Source organism: Hylobates moloch, unplaced genomic scaffold (genome assembly GCF_009828535.3).
Source record: "Hylobates moloch isolate HMO894 unplaced genomic scaffold, HMol_V3 SCAFFOLD_13, whole genome shotgun sequence".
Lineage (NCBI taxonomy): Eukaryota > Metazoa > Chordata > Mammalia > Primates > Hylobatidae > Hylobates > Hylobates moloch.
In genome coordinates this window covers 40715336-40729016 of record NW_026652288.1, presented here as the reverse complement: position 1 = coordinate 40729016, position 13681 = coordinate 40715336, and positions in this window count along the sequence as shown.

Genomic DNA, 13681 nt, shown 5'->3' with positions numbered 1-13681 from the left:
TAAGCTTTTCCTCTCTTTGAAGCTGGGAGCAATTCCACTTGCTGCTGCCATTTAGCGCTACAGTGTTTTAAAAATTAATGAGGTGCATTTACTGCCCAGGATGTTCAGGTGATCGGCTTTCCTGGAGAAATTGGTGTTGTCTGTGAAGAAGATAAACAGTAGGCGTGGCTGGGTTTGGTGGCTCATGCCTATAATCCCAGCACTTTGGTAGGCCAAGGCAGGTGGATCACCTGGGGTCAGGAGTTGGAGACCAGCCTGGCCAACATGGGGGAATCCCCGTCTCTACTAGAAATACAAAAATTAGCTGGGCGTAGTGGCAGGCTCCTGTAGTCCCAACTACTGATGAGGCTGAGGCACAAGAATCTCTTGAACCCAGGAGGCAGAGGTGGCAGCGAGCCAAGATCACGCCACTGCACTTCAGCCTGGGTGACAGAGCAAGACTCTGTCTCAAAATAAAATCAAAATCAAAAACAAAAACAAAAAAAAGTAGGAGTGCTGTTATGTTGTCAGACATTGAATTCCTGCAACCAACATTTGTTATTGGGCACCTGTTGTGGACAAGAGACTGTGTTCAGAGTTATGATTATATGCAAAGATGTCTAAATCATGGTTTCTGCCTTCAAGGAACTTACAGTAGGGTAATGACAAAAATACCTAAAATTGCCAGGCACGATGACTCATGCCTATAATCCCAGCACTTTGGGAGGTGAGCGGATCACTTGAGGTCAGGAGTTTGAGACCAGCCTGGCCAACATGGTGAAACCCCATCTCTACTAAAAATACAAAAATTAGCTGGGCATGGTGACAGATGCCTGTAATCCCAGCTACTCGGGAGGCTGAGGCAGGAGAATCACTTGAACCAGGGAGGTGAAGGTTGCAGTGAGCCAAGATCACGCCACTGCACTCCAGCCTGGGCAACAGAGTGAGACTCTGTCACAAAGAAAAAAAAACAAAAACCTAAAAGTTACTGAGGGTTTACAATGTGACAGGAACTATGCTAAATGCTTTATGTACATGAATTTATTTAATTCCAACAACACCCCAGGGAGGCTGAGGTCTGTTATCATTTTAAGAGATAATTAGGCCAGGTGTAGGTGGCCCCTCCTGTAATCCTAGTGCTTTGGAAGGCCAAGGTGGGAGGACTGCTTGAGGCCAGGAGTTCAAGACCAGCCTAGGCAATATAGCAAAACCCTGTGTCTACAAAAAATGAAAAAATTAGTCAGGCATGATAGGGCAAGCCTGGAGTCCCTACTCCTCTGGACACTGAGGTGGGAGGATTGCTTGAGGCCAAGAGTTTGAAACCAGCCCAGGCAACATAGTGAGATCCCTGTCTTTACAAAAAAAGAAAAAAAGAGAGCAATAGATGATTAAATTGATGGCAAGAGAGGCTAAATAAATACCCAAGGTCGTGAAACTAAATCCACCTGACCCTGATGGGCTGCCTGGCAGGAAAGTCAATGCTCTTGACTACTCACCTACACTGTTGCCCAGGCATCAGCCACACTGGGAAGCAACTGCCTCCCTCAGCCAGCCTGCAATTCATAAACTCTATAAAATCATGCCTTTTTGGCTGGGCGTGGTGGCTCACGCCTGTAATCCCAGCACTTTAGGAAGCAGAGGCGGGTGGATCACCTGAAGTCAGGAGTTCCAGCCTGGCCTGACCAACAAGGTGAAACCCCGTCTCTACTAAATACAAAAAAATTAGCTGGGTGTGGTGGCGCATGCCTGTAATCCCAGCTACTTGGGAAGCCGAGGCAGGAGAATCGCTTGAACTCAGGAGGCAGAGGCTGCAGTGAGCCGAGATTGAGCCATTGCACTCCAGCCTGGGCAACAAGAGCTAAACTCTGTCTCAAAAAAAAAAAAAAAATGCCTTTTTGATGGGGTACCAGCTGAACCTACTAATGACACAACCATGTTAGAAAGTCTGCACCTTTATTCAGCTTCAAAAGAGTTTCTAATAGAGTGGGAATTGTCAAGTAATCAAGGCATGGAAATAATCGTATTTAAGTTATAATTAAATGTTTTAATATCTATTATTTGGGGGAAGGGAATTATTAGCAATAGCCAAGTTCTTTTTTTTTTTTTTTTTTGAGACGGAGTCTCTCTCTGTCTGTCGCCTAGGCTGGAAAGCAGTGGCACAATCTCGGCTCACTGCCACCTCCGCCTCCCAGTTCAAGCGATTCTCCTGCCTCAGCTTCTCCAGCAGTTGGGGCTACAGGCGCCTGCCAACATGCCCGGCTATTTTTTTGTATTTTTAGTAGAGACTGGGTTTCACCGTGTTAGCCAGGATGGCCTCGATCTCCTGACCTTGTGATCCACCCGCCTTCGCCTCCCAAAGTGCTGGGATTACAGGCGTGAGCCACCACGCCCGGCCAGCAATAGCCAAATTCTTTAATAAACAACTTTTTATTAATGCTATTGCTTTGTGTTGTCTAATATTAAAATATTTCTGTCTTTTTCCAGAAACTATAAGAGATTATAGGGTGAAGATTGACTATGCTGAGTAGGGTACAAAACTAGGTGTTTTTTTGAGTTTAAGACAGAGTATCGCTCTGTTGCCCAGGCTGGAGTGGAGTGCAGTGGTGCAATCTTGGCTCACTGCAACCTCTGCCTCCTGGGTTCAAGAGATTCTCCTGCCTCAGCCTCCCTAGTAGCTGGGATTACAGGCATGCGCCACCATGCCTGGCTAATTTTTGTTTTTTCATTAGAGATGGGGTTTCACCATGTTGGCCAGGCTGGTCTTGAACTCCTGACTTCAAGTGATCTGCCCACCTTGGCCTCCTGAAGTGCTGGGATTATAGGCATGAGCCACTGCGCACGGCCTTTTTTGTGTTTTGATTCTTCTGATCTGTGCCCCACTTAGGTCCCATAGAATCACAAACTCTCAAGTTTGGAAAGAACCTTCAAGGTTATTTCCGGTATATTATTCACACTTTGGATTACATCCCATTAGTAGATTATGAAACCAGTGAAGTGAGTTATGACAAGCTTAAAAAAAGAATAAAATAAAATTGCACATGGTAAAGGTAAAGGTAGCAGTTAGCAAAACTTTCGTTTTAATTATTATATTCATTTTCTAGAATTGCCATAACAAAGTTCCACAAACTCGGTGGCTTAAAACAACAGAGCCGGCACAGTGGTTCACACCTGTAGTCCCAGCTTCCTGGGAGGCTGGGGTGGGAAGGTGCCTTGAGTCCAGGAGGTTGAGGCTGCAGTGAGCTATGATCATGACACTGCACTCCATCCTGGGGGATAGAATGAGACCTTGTCTCTTTTTTAGGAAAACACACACACACACACGCACGCACACACACACACATCCACACAGATAAATTTATTCTGTCATGATTCTGGAGTCTAGAAGCCCAAATCAAGGTGTCAGTAAGGCCGTGCAACTCTGGGTAGAATCCTTCCTTGACTCTTCACCTGCAATCCTTGGCATCCCTGGCTTGCAGCTGTATCATTCCAATCTCTGCCTTTGTCACATGGTATTCTCTTGTCTGTGTGTGTCTGTGTCCAAACTTCCCTCTTCCTATAAGGGTATCAGTTGTACTAGATTAGGGCCCATCCTACTGACCTCATCTTAACTTGTTTATATCTGCAAAGATCCTATTTCCAAGTAAGTCACAACCACAGGTACCAGGGGTTAGGACTTCATATGTTTTGGGAGTAGGGATTTAACTCATTCAACCTGTAACATATATATATATATATATATTTTTTTTTTTTTTACATGTATCTACTTACACACTTATACATCATATATATTTACATATATGTGTAAAATCTATGTATTAAATCACAATGCAAAAATATGTTTAATATTACTTGTGGTAAAAAAAAAAAAGAGAGAGAGAGCTTATAAACACTGATTTAATCTAAGCACTCATCCAGTTCTTCATTTCTTTTGGTAATAACTTGACAATAGTAGCTCTGCCTACACTGAGCCCACTGAAAGGTGACTATCTCTGTAGATTCCCCAGAGTTTGGACAATTCTGACTGTTGGCAGGGCTATCAGAGAAGAATTTATTAGAACTGTAAATGTAGCTTATAAGGGACCTAACTGAGCACCTTAAAATATCAGGTTAGTTTTTAGCAGCAGTGGTTACAAGTAAAGTGCTCTTTTGAAACAAAATATAATACAACTTGAAAGTAGTCATGCTTTTCAAGCCTGTAAGCCCAGCCTGGGAGGCCAAGGCAGGCAGCTCACTTGAGCCAGGAGTTTGAGACCAGGTTGGGCAACATGGTGAAACCCCGTCTCTACAAAAAAATAAAAAATAAATAAAAATTAGCCAGGTATGGTGGTGTATGCCTGTGGTTCCAGCTACTAGGGAGGATGAGGTGGGAGGATTGCTTGAGCCTGGGGAAAAAGTAGTGATGAAAATTAGAATGTTTTTAAAGTTACAGGCAAATTTGAAGGGTTACATATAATGAAGACCTCATTGCCAAAGCCCAAAGAAGGATGTTTCTTCTTTTTAAATCTGAAAACCTTTCAAAAGAGATTGATCTTTTTTTGTTTTTCTTTTTGTTTTTCGAGACAAGGTCTCGCTCTGGTGTTCAGGCTGGAGTGCAGTGGCACGATCTTGGCTCCCTTCAGCCTTCACCTTCCAGGCTTAAGCAGATCCTTCCACCTCAGTCTCCTGAGTAGCTGGGACTATAGGCATGCCCCACCACACTCAGCCAATTTTTGTGTTTTTTGTAGAGATGTGGTTGCCCAGGCGGGGGTCTCAAATTCCTGGTCACAAGTGATCCTCTCTCCTCGGCCTCCCAAAGTGCTGGGATTACAGGAGAGAGCCACTGTGCCCAGCTGACCATGCCATTTTTTATTGTAGGAGACAGAAAAATGAACTAGGTCAAAGAACCCCTAACCAAAAGATTAGGGTCTATTGTAAAATCATGAAGGCTTGCCCTTGTAGATCTTTCGGCACATCGCCACCACCCCGCCCAGCTCTCTGAAATTTGCCAAAGTCTTCCTTGTCTACTCAGAAACTTTGCTGACAGCACCAGCCTGCTCAGCTAGTGAAAATGCCTCCTGCCAAAAAGATTAACTACACTCATTTTTCTTTAGGTAATTTCATAAATCATTGTGCCTATTTTACTTTGAAAAGCTTTACTATTTTCATCATAGACGGTAATTTAGAGCCTGAAGGACACTTTAGGTAACCGAATCTTTTTCTGTCTTCAAGACATTCAGATTGGAAACAAAGTCTCGTCAGTTACAACCCATTTTGGCACAGAGACTCCTGGATATGGGACTTTGAGGGGTAGGTGAGGGGTGCACCTCAGAATGAAGGAAAGAAGTTGTGGAATTAGAAAAAGATTCATTCTGAAGCAATCTCCCTCTCAACACCCACCCTTGAGGTGGCTTAGGAACAAGTACCCTGCGGTGTGCTTCTTAGAGGGAAGAATCAGACCTGGAGTCTTTCATAGCTTCTAGCTGTTTGGGGCTTTCTACTTCAAGAAAGACACTGAAGGTTGAGCCAGCCTTCTGATTTGGCACTACTATTGATTTTCCCACACTTTTGGCCAGCGTGTATGTCCATTTATTTTCTCATTTCTCACATGAGCAGCCTGGAAGTGTAGAAAGATCTTCGAGACACTACTTACTCATTTTGAAGTGCTTGATCAATCTTTGTGCATAGCAGCATAAACCCTGGACCTAGAAGTGCGTATTTCAAAGAGAGCCCTGTACCTTTTGTTCTCTTGCAAGACAAGCCATTCTCTCCCCCGGAGAGATCTCCTCTACCCCACCTCCGCCCCACTTTCTACTCAAGGCAATGGGAGGTACCTGAGGACCCTTCACATGACACGAAGTATTGAGTCTGTGTTCCAGAATAGGAACAAAATGATCTCCACCCTCTGAGGCAGTTAATGCAGCTGCTTTGTTTAGGCTATTTCTGAAATTAAAAAGAATCTCTCTTTTTACTCACTGTTAATGGGGTGAAAACCTCAAGTGTTCCATGTCACACAGGGGAAATCAGATTTGTGTTTCATACAAAACCAAAGTTTCAAGCTCGACGCAGTGGCTCACGCCTATAATCCCAGCACTTTCGGAGGCCGATGGGGGTGGATCACCTGAGATCAGGAGTTGGAGACCAGCCTGGCCAACATGGTAAAACTCCATCTGTATTAAAAATACAAAAATTAGCCAGGCATGGTAGCGCACGCCTGTAGTTCCAGCTACTTGGGAGGCTAAGGCAGGAGAATTGCTTGAACCCGGGAGGTGGAGGTTATAGTGAGCCAAGATTGCGCCATTGCACTCCAGCCTGGGTGACAGAGTGAGACTCCGTCTCAAAAACAAAACAAAACAAAACACCAGTGTTTCAGTCATCCGCATGATTTTTGCTGGCACCAGGTACACATTGCAACCTCTCTGCCTCGGTTTCCATCCAACTCCTCCACCCTAACAATCCTTACTGTATTCAACTAAAAGAAACCAAGGATCTTGGTGGTGGAATTTGCTTGACTTCTTGTCCTCCAATCACGTCCACTTCCTGTTTTCTTTTAAAGCTCACTGACAAGATCTTATTTTACGTGACAAATATGGTCGGTTGATCTGTGCTATCAATTTCTGATAAACGTACATTTTAATCTGTCAGCCAGTGTTCCAGGCACTAATGCTGCTTAAATGTAGCTGCACAGCTCTTACCCAGAAATGGTGCCGTCCAACTGAAATCATACATTCAGGCAGCTGATTACAGACACTGACCTTGAGCTCCATTCCTGTGCGGTAATCCAAACCATCTGCACTCAACAACAATTAAAACCTTCAGATCTCTCAGGCGTTTCCTTCCTCTGATTATAACTTATGAGCTGCAGCAAAACTCAGAAAGAAACAGAATTAAAAAGACCAGGCTTTGATGCCAGCTTGATTTCTGCAGGGCAGTTCTAAACAGAGAAATCTCCACTTTATGGAACAGCTCCTTCCTCAGCTGAAATGCAGGCACCTAACATCTAACAAACCTTGAACATTTAATTATGCTGATTCTCTCTTTTGCCCAGAGGGGAAGAGGGACCTTTCATTTACAGCGCCAGAGTCAGGCAAAACAATGAGGTAGTTTGTCCTGGAGATCTCCTATCACCCTTGTTTTCCATACCTCCCTCTTTGTCTCTCTCATCCACTTTTCATACCCTTAAATGCCTTGCTGCCTTCTACAAAAGAGGTCCAGGCGAAGAAAAAAAAAAGCTAAAGAAAGTCAGTGCTCTATTTCTGATCTCCTTTCTCTCCCTTCAGATATCCTACATCTTCATGACTGTGACCTTTCCTATGAATTCCAAAGGAAATGCACGCAAACAAATACATTCAGCCAAAGTGTCTAAGAAAGACATAACGGTCACCCTTGGGAGGTGGAGGTGAGGAGTGGTTAGGGAGAGGCCTCACAGAGAATAGATTTCTGATGGGAAGCATCCAACCCTTAGCAAATTTCTGGGGAGAGGGAGGTTTGGTTGGCTGAAGCGCAGCAACTCACGTTATACCTGTTCAATGTTGTTCTCAGGATCACCCTGGAAAAGCACAGAAGGATTCTTTTTTTTTCTTTTTTTTTTTTTTTTTTTTTTTTGAGACAGGGTCTTGTTCTGTCACCCAGGCTGCAGTGCAGTGGCATAATCACGGCTCATTCCAGCCTTGATCTCCCAGGCTCACACAATCCTCCTCCCTCAGCTTCCCAAGTTGCTGGGACTATAGGCATGTGCCAGCAAGCCTGCTTAATTGTTTAATTTTTTTGTAGAGACAAGGTCTCACCATGTTGTCCAGGCTGGTGTCAAACGCCTGGGCTCAAGCGATCCTCCCGCCTCAGCCTCCCAAAGTACTGGGATTATAGGCATGAGCCGGCGCACCTGGCCAAGTCTTTAACAATTGTTATCGTAGAGTCTCTACAAAAACATTTACATTCATAGTGTCACTTGGTTCTCTTTAGAATCTCCTGAACTAAGCATTTTCATTCTCTTAAAAAACTAGAAAGGAGACCATGCATGGTGGGCCAGGCACAGTGGCTCACACCTGTAATCTCAGCACTTTGGGAGGGCGAGGGAGGGGGTGGATCATCTGAAGTCAGGAGTTCGAGACCAGCCTGGCCAACATGGCGAAACCCTGTCTCACTAAAAATACAAAAATCAGCTGGGCACGGTGGCAGGTGCCTGTGATCCCAGCTACTTGGGAGGCTGAGGCAGGAGAATTGCTTGAACCCAGAAGATGGAGGTGACAGTGAGCCGAGATCGCACCTCTGCACTCCAGCCTGGGCGACAGAGTGAGACTCTGTGTCAAAAAAAAAAAAAAAAAAGACTAAAAAGTAAAAATCCCCCATAAATTCATTCTCCAGAGATAGTCGCTGATTTATAAGTATTATTATTATTATCCTCATTTTGCAGATGAGAAAAGTAAGAAAGTAAGATCGAGAAAAGTAAGAAAGTAAGTTCAAGAAAAGTAAAATAGGCCAGGCATGACGGCTCATGCCTGTATTCCCAGCACTTTGGGAGGCCGAGGCAGGCAGATCACTTGAGGTCAGGAATACAAGACCAGCCTGGCCAATATGGCGAAACCCCTTCCCTACTAAAAATACAAAGTTTAGCCGGATGTGGTGGCATGTGCCTGTAATCCCAGCTACTTGGGAGGCTGAGGCAGGAGAATCGCTTGAACCCGGGAGGTGGAGATTGCAGTAAGCGGAGATCGTGGCACTGCGCTCCAGCTTGGGCGACAGAGCAAAACTCCATCTCAAAAAAAAGAAAAAAGAAAAGTAAAATAATTTACCCCAAACTACTACTCAGCTCATAAGTCAAATGCTCTATCTCCAAGTTGATATGTTCTTTAAAATCTATTTTCCATATTCCTCTCCTCACCTTTTTTTTTTTTGAGACGGAGTTTCGCTCTTGTTACCCAGGCTGGAGTGCAATGGTGCGATCTCGGCTCACTGCAACCTCCGCCTCCTGGGTTCAAGCGATTCTCCTGCCTCAGCCTCCCGAGTAGCTGGGATTACAGGCATGCGCCACCACGCCCGGCTAATTTTTGTATTTTTTAAATAGAGACAGGGTTTCTCCATGTTGGTCAGGCTGGTCTTGAACTCCCAACCTCAGGCAGTCCACCTGCCTCAGCCTCCCAAAGTGCTGGGATTACAGGCGTGAGCCACTGTGCCCGGCCTCCTCTCTTCACTTTTTAATTTGTGAAGTGGTAGTAGTTGCATGTGTATGTGGTTCTTAAATTCTTCTTTTCCCTAAGAAAAAATGCTAAGAGTTTGAGAACAACCTAATTTGGCTGTTTCATCTACAAGACTGTTATGCTGCCTGGCCAGAGTATTTCCAAGTGGAATGTAAAATACATCATTTAATTTAAAAGACCTTGGTTTTAAGAGTGGGTCACCATTCACAGGATTAATGTGTCTGAAGCCTGGAGGTGCCGCAGTCTTCCTCTCTTTTTCACTTGTGAGGTCAGGAACATATGCATCCATTGCAGAGGGTGGTGTTTTGTGGGCATTTGCCCAGCTGTTGAGCTTCCACAGTTGTGGCTTCTATACTAGAATGCAAGGTCCTGGTTGTTTTTTATGATTCCCACCACTTCCAGCGAGTAACTGTTTGAAGAAAATAGAAACTGTAGGACTTCTATTTTTGTCCTAGCTTAAAATACTGCAACATAGACAATGATATCTCAACCCACGATTTTTTCCAAGATTATACTATTTGGTAGTTCCATAGTGTTAACTAAATGAACACCACTCCCTAGCTGCACCTTTAAGTTTCTATATTTACCAAAGTACATTTATGCACTAAATTAGTTTATCAGGAAAGAGCAAGTTATTCCAAATTTTGCTCAAATGGTTACTGAGAATAAGAAGGAATAATATCATAGGGAATCATTCTTTACATCCCTCCCCAACCTTTTTTTTGAGACAGGGTCTCTGTCACCCAGGCTGGAGTGCAGTGGCACCATCTCAGCTCACTGCAACCTCCACCTACTTGGCTTAAGCGATCCTCCCACCTCAGCCTCCTGAGTAATACATTTTGCCTTTTGCTGTGGGGATGAATGAAAGATTAGAAAAGTGAATTCTTGAATTGTCTAGTCAACTGTACATTTTGTAGGCCATTTCTGCATGATACAGAATTGCTGAGGGCTATACAAAAACACTATTAATAATATTCATTATTACAGATTAAAAACTGGCATAGAAGCCTTTAAAATACCTGTTTTTCTGCTGGGCACGGTGGCTCACGCCTGTAATCCCAGCATTTACAGAGGTAGAGATGGGAGGATAGCTTAAGCCAAACCCACCTGGGGAATATAGCAAGACTCTGTTCTACACAAAAAGGAAAAAAAAAATATCATTTTTCTTATGATAAATGTATATAATAAATAAAATATATCTATTATTAAAAATTCATTAAATGTAGAAAAGCATTTTTTAAATGTTTAAACAACACATACTCCCACTAGGCTAAAATTATATTCATAAACAATATGGTGTGTTTCCATCTGGCCTTTTTTCTTTGCATTAGTTATCTTTAAATAAAATTGGAATCACACCGTATATTTAGTTTTATATTCTGCTTTTTGGCTTAATATTAAATAATGAGCATTTCTCCATGGTATTAAATGGTTTTAGATAAGTTGACTTTTTCCATCCCCTTGAGTGGGCATTTTTTTTAAAGATGACTTTAATGTCTATATAATATAAACATATAAAGACCCTCTTTATGTAACTTTTAATGTGATTGAATCTTTTTAATGGAGTCAAAATGCATATCTTCAAATTCCTATAATTTTTCACATGACTTCTTTTTATATTTTATTTTATTTTATTTTTTTGAGATGGAGTCTTACTCTGTCGCCCAGGCTGGAGTGCAGTGGCGCGATCTCAGCTCACTGCAGCCTTTTCTGCCTCAGCCTCCAGAGTAGTGGGATACAGGTGCCCGCCACCACACCAGTAATTTTTGTTTTTTAGTGAGAGGGTTTCACCCGGCTAATTTTTTGTATTTTTAGTAGAGACAGGGTTTCACCGTGGTCTCGATCTCCTGACCTCGTGATTCGCCCGCCTCAGCCTCCCAAAGTGCTGGGATTACAAGCGTGAGCCACCGCGCCCAGCCCACATGACTTCTTTTTGTTTCTAATTCGCAAAAGCTGTCATGACCCAAATTATAAGAAAACCTGAAGGAAACATTGCCTTTTGAAAAATAAAACAAAGTATTCAAATAAAACCAAATATGCTACATAAATTAAAGAACTAAGAACCACCTGGGAATTTAATATGGAAGCCAACTCTCTTTTTCACATTAAAAATGTCAGCATAAGAAAAAAAAAATGTCAGCATAGGCCAGGCGCAGTGGCTCACGCCTGTAATCCCAGCACTTTGGGAGGCCCAGGCGGGTAGATCACTTGAGGTCAGGAGTTCGAGACCAGCCTGGCCAACATGGTGAAACCCCATCTCTCCTAAAAATACAAAAATTAACCGGGTGTGGTGGCACACGCGCGTAATCCCAGCTACTGCGGAGGCTGAGGCAAGAGAACTGCTTGAAATTCAGAGGCGGAGGCTGCAGTGAGCCAAGATTGTGCCACCGCACTCCAGCCTGGGCAACAGAGTGAGACTCTGTCTCAAAAAATAAAATAAAATATAATAAGATAAAATAAAATAAAATAAAAATGTCAGCATAATCAAATAGTTAAAGATGACACTCCACAATTAAAGACTAAAGATAGCCTTCCACATGCCAGTATTGCTTCCATAAGCTTGAGCATAATTTTAAAACACTTAGCTGTGTTGTTCAAAATCAACAGCTTTTTTTTTTCCATAAAGAAAAGGTGTTTGGCCAAGTGCAGTGGCTCATACCTGTAATCCCAGTACTTCTGAGGCCAAGACAGGAGGATCACTTGAGCTTGAGTTTGAGACCTGGCTGGGTGTGGTAGCTCATGCCTGTAATCCTAGCACTTTGGGAGGCCAAAATGAGTGGATCACTTGAGGTCAGGAGTTTGAGGCCAGCCTGGCCAACATGGTGAAACCCCATCTCTACTAAAATACTAAAATTAGCTGGGCATGGTGACAGATGCCTGTAACCCCAGCTACTGGGGATGCTGAGGCAGGAGAATCGCTTGAACCCGGAAGTCGGAGGTTGCAGTGAGCCAAGATCATGCCACTGCACTCTAGCCTAGGCGACAGAGCAAGACTTGGTCTCAGAAAAAAAAAAAAAAAAAAAAAATGAGTCTGAGACCAGCATGAGCAACATGGCAGGACTCTTATCTCAAAAAAAAAAATTAGCCAGGTATGACGGTGTGCACCTGTAGTCCCAGCTATTCTGGAGGTTCAGGTGGGAGGATCGCTTGAGCCTGGGAGGTCAAGGCTATAATGAGCTGAGATGGAGCCACTGCACTCTGGCCTGGGTGACAAAAGACCCTGTCACACACAAAAAAAAGAATGATGTTCAAGACAGGCTTGCCCTGTAACAATGTGTTTTGTAACTATTAAATAAACATTAACTTATAAGCTCAATCCTTCTCTATAGGAAGGAATGAGGCCAAGACAGTAAACAGTAAAAACATTCAATAACCACTGTGTTCTACCATGATTACTTTGTAGACATGAGCCCATGAACCTGACTTTCAAATAAAGGGGAAGAGACACTCTTCATTTTATTGTAGTGTTGACAAGGGAGAGAGATGAACACATATACACACAACACACATATGTGCACGCAAACATTTTTAAGTAGTTTTAGACTATTTATTACATGTGAAATTTAGGGTTTAACGGTGATCTTTCTAATATGTATACTATTTAACTGGAGTGCTGGAGTAAAAGCTAAAATATGAATTCTAATCTCATCTCTTGATGTTAACTTCCTCTGTGGTCTGTATATGATAGTTGGTAGTTGACTACCAACCATCCACTAGTATCTGATAGCCAGTTGGCTGATAGGAAACCCCGGTCTCAGTAGCAGGTCAGCTGTGAGCATGGACCCATCACTTAACTTCACCAAGACTCAGTTTCTCATCTGTGACGTGGCAGTAATTACAGACCCTTTAGGTTAACAGTGAGATAACTAGGTGAGAAAGTGCTGTGAGCATTTAAAAGAGCATCAACTAAGACACAGCAAACTATTATTATTGTACTCCGGTTATCTAATTCTCCCTGTAGAAATACAGCTATTAACTGAAACTCTTCTCAATGACACAGTGAAACCTTATCTTTAAGAGTTTTTGAAGAGCTTTGAAGATGAAAGGATGCTAAGAGGTTTCTTCACATTAATTCTGGTCCCACCTGATTTTGTGTTAAATGACATGAGGGATGGTGATTGTGTTCTGGTGGAGTTATTAAAAGTGGGCAGCTACTTCTTTTAAAACCTCTTATTATAGAAGGCAACCTGGCCGGGCGCGGTGGCTCACACCTGTAATCCCAGCACTTTGGGAGGCTGAGGCAGGCGGATCACGAGGTCAGGAGTTTGAGACCAGTCTGGCCAACATAGTGAAACTTCGTCTCTACTAAAAATACAAAAAATTAGCCAGGTGTGGTGGTGTGCACCAGTAATCCCAGCTACTCGGGAGGCTGAGGCAGGAGAATTGCATGACCCTGGGAGGCGGAGGTTGCAGTGAGCCGAGATCCCGCCACTGCACTCCAGGCCCAGGCGACAGTATGAGACTTCGTCTAAAAAAAAAAATAAAAAAAAAAGTTAACCTGAGAGAGAATGATATAACAAACCCCTGCA